The 6,240-nt window shown below is 28.9% G+C and overlaps 1 long non-coding RNA gene across 1 annotated transcript in view; it reads left to right on the top strand.

Annotated features, from left to right (window-relative positions):
- Nucleotides 1-2,892: 2,892 nt before the first annotated feature.
- The window catches only part of LOC114077357, a 44,369-nt gene continuing 41,021 nt past the window's right edge, over nucleotides 2,893-6,240 (top strand). Inside the window, exon 1 of the long non-coding RNA XR_003578665.1 lies at nucleotides 2,893-3,440. This is a non-coding gene — a long non-coding RNA (uncharacterized LOC114077357). The remainder of the gene's footprint in view (nucleotides 3,441-6,240) is intronic.

Genomic DNA, 6,240 nt, shown 5'->3' with positions numbered 1-6,240 from the left:
ATGTAAGGAGAAAGGATACAATACAATATAATGAGTATCAATATTTCAAACAACGTGTAAACGCTATGAACAATTGACTGAGTAGATTTAAAGTCAGTTCAAATTGGATTATTTTAAATAGGAAAAATGTATAAGTATCTCCCTAGACTATAATTGAAATTTCACAAACACATCTTAACTAAACTAAGGTCCTAGTACCCCCTAACCCATTTACTTTGTAATTTTATGCATCTTTTTGACTTACGTGGAATCCAAATATCTCTCACGCGCCTCAATTGCGTGGAGTTAGGAGCGTGCCACGTAAGACCAAAGATGTACAAAATTACAGAAAAAAAAGTTCGGAGAGTAATAGGATCTTAATTTAGTTATGGTTTGTCTCTGGGATTTCGATCATAGGCTAGGCGATATTTGTGCATTATATTCCTATCAAATACGTAAAGTCTATGTATTTTTAAGTATTTGAGTAAATTTTTAAATTCCAATCTAAAATAATAAAAAATAAATCAAAAATAGACTCGTGCAAACATTTTTTAAGTAAAAAATTGACAAAATTTGTCTAAGTTTTGAAAATCTTTTTGACAAACATTCAAAATCCCCAAATCAACAAAGAAGTGATTTTTTGTGCAAAACTTTAATTGTTCATTGCTTTTAAAATTTTAAAACTTATTCCAAATTATTTTATATATATTACTATTACTTTTATTTACTTTACTTCCTATATAGAAATGAGACTTTTGAGTATCAACATAGCAATGGATACTTTTGAGTGCCAACATAGCAATGGATTGTTGTACAAAAAGTTGTGTAGATTGTACTACAAGTTATGGTCAATTTTAATTGTAACATTTATCATACTTATAACATATTTTCTCCATCTAACCATAGTTGTTCAATAGTAGTCATCCAACTTAAAAAATCTAGAGGTAGCTTATCTTTTGTGTCTATTTTACCCTTGCAATTAAATATTACTATTTATCATTTAATACATTTTCAAACATTGAATTAATAAAGTCAAATGATAATATAGTAATATTACATCTATTATTTATTGTTTCTTAAAAGATGTGTTAAGTCAATAACGGACAATTATTGTTAGAGATAGGACTTTTGAGTATGATCATAACAATGGATTGTTGTACAAAAAGATGTGTAGATTGCATTACAAGTTATGGTCAATTTTAATTGTAACCATTTATCTTACTTATAACATACTCCCTTCGTCTAACAATATTTTCTCAACAATACTTGTCCAATATAAAAAATCTAGAGGTAACTTATCTTTTATGTCTATTTTGCCCTTGCAATCAAATACTACTTATCATCTACTTCATCCGTTTCACAAAGAATGATCTAGTTTGACTTGACACGGAGTTTAACAAAATAAAAAAGAATTTTGATCATGTGGTCATAAATTAAACTTATTTCAAATGTACAAAATTGCTTTTTAATTTTGTGGCCTTAAACATGCCACGTGGAAAGTTGTTAAAAAAAAAGAGATCATTCTTTTTGAAACAGACTAAAAAGAAAAGATGACATTTTTTTTTCAAACAAAGGGAGTAACACATTTTCAAAACATTAAATTTATTAAAGTCAAAGGATAATATAGTAATATTAACTCTACTATTTATTATTTCTTAAAATGTGTGTCAAATCAATAATGGATAATTATTGTTAGAGATAGAGAGTTCTGTCATTCTCTCTACACTATACTAAAGCAAATGAGAAAATTTAATTTTATCTCCTTACATACTTGTAAAATATGTCTACATGTGTTTGTTGATAAAATAATAATTCCTTTTGATTTATGGAGGCTGCAAAATTGTTGCAATATTATCCAATAAAGTTAAGAAATATGAAATAAACTTGCAGGTTCCCGCTAAAAGTTGTAGCATATATTGAGTTTGTTGTAAGCAATATGTCACAGAAGAGATACCTGAGGCCTCCCACTACAGATGTTCAACCATTTGTCCAGAAGAACATGAAATTTGGACTATATGCACGTCCACCCATAATTACTGTGATTTCATATATTTGCAATACACGTTCAATTCTTCACTATATTCCTCAATAATAAGACTGAAATCATTACTAATTAAATGATCGAGCAAGGTAAATTACCTTTTCCAGATATTTTCACATGAATAAAAGATATCATGAAACCCTAAATGAGGAGTTTAGCAGCTTGGGGAAGAGAGCAGCTCGGATCGAAGAATCCCATGTCCTAAGGTTATGGAGCGCACTGAGAAGAAAAAATTGATAAATGCGTAATTTAAAATATAAAATATAAAATATAAATAAATTAAAAAAGAAAAAGTTAATCGGCGTCTGACTATTGCAGTTAAACTTACATGATGGTGTAAAAAAATTTTACACCGTCAATGCACATAAGTTAAACTCTTCTTTTTTATATTCATAAAGCAATAAAGTATAAAATTTTAAAGAACACATTAAAATTACTTCCTCCGTTTCATTTTATGTGGCAATATTTGACCTGACACAGAGTTTAAGAAATAAATAAAGACTCTGAAATATTTACCAAATTGTCTTTTAAAAGTAGACTCACTTTCCCCTCTCATCATAAATGTATTTGAGTATTATTTTTAAAATTAAATGAGACCAACAAGGTAAAAAAATTATATCTTTATATTTTTATCACATAAGGAAATGTGATATTCTTTTTGGAACTGACCACAAAAAAATTGTGCCACATAAAATGGGACGGAGGGAGTACTAAATTACCCTGGGCATCCAAGCAGGGATGTAGATGAAGTGATGCCTTGCTTGTTAGCCTAATGTAAGTATCGTTATAGTACTCTAGTAAAGTAATTTATGGCTCACCCAAATGTCCCAAGTGGGGTCTCTTTCCAGTACTGATAGCAATGTCAAATTTTATATGAAGCAAGTGTTAAAAGAAAACTCCTAGTTGTATTTCTCTCAAGTTACGTTTTTTAAAGACGGTCAATAATTGGTGTTTTCAATTCCCAAAGTAGGCCTATCATGCCAAGTGAAGTTGGATAGTTTTCTTTATTAAGTTCCCACCCTTGTCTGACTGTACGTAACAATGGTGTCCCCAAGATCAAATGCAGGGACGATCCACCACTTATCGTTGATTAATATAATGTAGCATCATTCGTATATCCATCAAGCTATCTGGTAGATCAAACCACATTCCATGGAAAACCCACATAGCTTGTCTCCTTCTGAGTCATGATTTACTTGGATTCGTTGATTGAACAATCAAATTTCCTCAACTGACCATTGCTTTTGATGAGCTTGATGCAGCAGAAGAAGATTACTTGCAAAAGAGAAGGACTGATGAGTTTGTTGAAGGATGGATCTTCCGTTCTCTTAGTGATAAACTTCTTCAGGATAAAGCGGTTCATCAATTAGATACTGCTGCTACACAAGTTTGGTTGGTTTTAGAGAACCTCAATCGCAAGGTACCCCTCTTCTTCCATTCTAGTAATATTTTAGTCCACTAACTAGGGAAATACTTATATCATATTTCTCTTCATTTTGCGACATCTTCTTTTAAACATATGAAGTGTTTTTTATAAAATACATTTTCTATTCATATGTATATAGTAGATAAAACATTTTTCGTGGAAAAGTAAATTGAACAAAAGATCATATATTGACCTAACAATATATTGTATGACGTTAAAGGTAATTTTTCTGTTTCATGTCCTTCATCTTTTAATATATAAGTACTGATTCTCTAAACAAATTATGATTTCATAAAATAAATAAAATTGAAGTTATTATTACATCAATTAAATAAGTACAAATATTATGAAAAAACGTACAGAAGTTATAAGATTAATAGAAGTTAGAAGTAAGATGAAAAGACATAAGTTATGAATTTGTTAGACACTCGATCGTTTGGTAGAGTGTATTAAGAAAAAAATGCATGTATTAGTCTTGTGTATCTTGCTTGGATACTCTTTTCCAATCTATGTATGCATTAGTTATACACTTTATTGTGTATTAATTAAGGTATGTACCATGAATTTCTAGGTATTAGCAATGCAATACTTTTAATGTATGCATTAAATCAATTAAAAACCAAATTGTCCTTCTATACATTTTTTTAGGGAAAAGGGTCTGATATACCCCCCAACTTTGTCATTTAGAGCTGATATACCCCTCGTTATAAAAGTGGCACATATATGCCCTTACCGTTATACAAACGGCTCACATATAACCCTGCCGTTACAAAATGACTCACATATACCCTTCATTTAACGGAAGTTAAAAAATTAGTTTTAAATTTATATTCATTATTTGTAATTTAAAAAAAAAATTATTAGGGGTATATATGATTCTTATATCAAAGTTCAAGGTATATTTAATTTTTTTCATACATAAATTATTTTTTGACTTCTTTTCTTATAATTATTTGAGTTTCTTATTCTTATTTTGTTTTTTCTTTCATTCCTTAAATTAAAGAAAAAAAATTTAAACTATTTTTTTTGTGTGTATTGTAATTTAATTTCGTATTCGAAAAAAAATTTGGTCATCTACAATAAGTTTTACAAGAATATTAGTGAAACATAAATAAATTTGATTATCAAAATAATAATTATAAATTAGTCATTGAAACAAAAAAGTCAAAAAAATATGTTTGACGAGGATTAAATTTACTCATGTGGGATTATATTTTTTAGAAAAAAATAATAAAAATTAATTTTTTTTTCATTTCCGTTAGAGAAAAAGGGTATATGTGAGCCATTTGTTTACAAGTAGGGGTATATATGAGCCACTTTCATAACAAGGGGTATATAAGCTCTAAATGACAAAGTTGATGGGTATATCAGACCCTTTTCCCTTTTTTTATATCTTTTCCACCATAGAAGTGAACGGTATCTTTGTAAATAATTGTTTTAACGCAATGCATTCTATTTTTAATGCATCAAATCAAACAATGATGAAATTAGAATTAATGAAAACATATATAATACATGCATTGCTAATGTAAACATTACTAATACACTCTAATTAACATACTCTACGATATGAACCCCTAAATGCATTAATAATTATGCATTGATTTTATTTTTAAAGACAAATAAATGAATGTGAAAATACAAAAATGAACTAAAAAAATTAAAATTGGCGACTTCATAAAAATTGTGATTAAATTTTTTTAAAAAAGAATAGTGACGAAACCAGATTGTTACATACCAAGAAAATGATACCATAGAATTAATATATATACATTTCTGTAGTTAATTTTTTTTAATTTGTGTAATTTTAAATTGAGTTGTATGGCAACTAATAGTGAAAAATAAACAAATCATGTATAAGTATTAAAATTGCTTAAAATGCATTAACCTCGTTTTACTCTTAACATGCAAATATATATTTATTTTGAAATTTAAAATATTTCCCCCTTATCATTATATAAATTCATTTTATACTGAATAGTGATGGAATATTTTTTTTTTTTACTTTTACGATATAATAGAACTAAATAAAGTATTTTCAATATTTTTTATCCAGAAAAAAAGATAAATATCTCCTCCATATTTAATCTTTAAGCAGAATACTATTTACTCATGAAAATATAGGTAAATTTATATTTTATCCAACTCATTTATTACCCAATTCTTTTTTATCCATATGAAATATGGGTGGATTTATATTATTTTCATTTTATGTTATCCATTTTCAGTTCGCTCAAATTTGATCTAACCCACCCATTTGTCACCAGTAATGTGGGCCATATGGTTCCAATGGACCAACCTAAGACAGCACTAGCAATGCTTCAGAGATGGACATGCCAAATCCAACGCTGCCCCCCCTCCCCCCCTTAAGTTGGCACCAAGTTTCACTTCGACACCTCAACTAGACGATATCCATTTTAGACACCACATGTAAGGTTTTGTCGTGTTATTTTGACATCTTTTGCTGACATGTCAAAGTGGGTGTGATACACTCAACAATAGCACGTGAAAGACTTAATTTAGTCATTTTCTTTTATTTTATTTTCTCCTCTTCTTCTCCATTTTTTAAACCCCCCCCCCNCCCAAACTCTTTTTCAAGCTTATACTCCTTAAATGAAGGTCAAATTATTTTTTCAAATTCGTTTCTAAGTCATTTTTCTTTTTCTTCATTGTATTATTTTTCTAAATCTACCATCACCTCCCTAAACTTTTTTACCGAAAAAATGGATACCAATACCCATATTTGATATTTATTCTCTCTTTCCTCTCCCTTCCCCCCCTCCCCCCCCCCCCC

This window comes from Solanum pennellii, chromosome 5 (genome assembly GCF_001406875.1).
Source record: "Solanum pennellii chromosome 5, SPENNV200".
In the NCBI taxonomy this organism is placed as follows: Eukaryota; Viridiplantae; Streptophyta; class Magnoliopsida; order Solanales; family Solanaceae; genus Solanum; species Solanum pennellii.
Note: the sequence above shows the minus strand (reverse complement) of the source record. Positions and strands in the feature narration are given on the sequence as shown.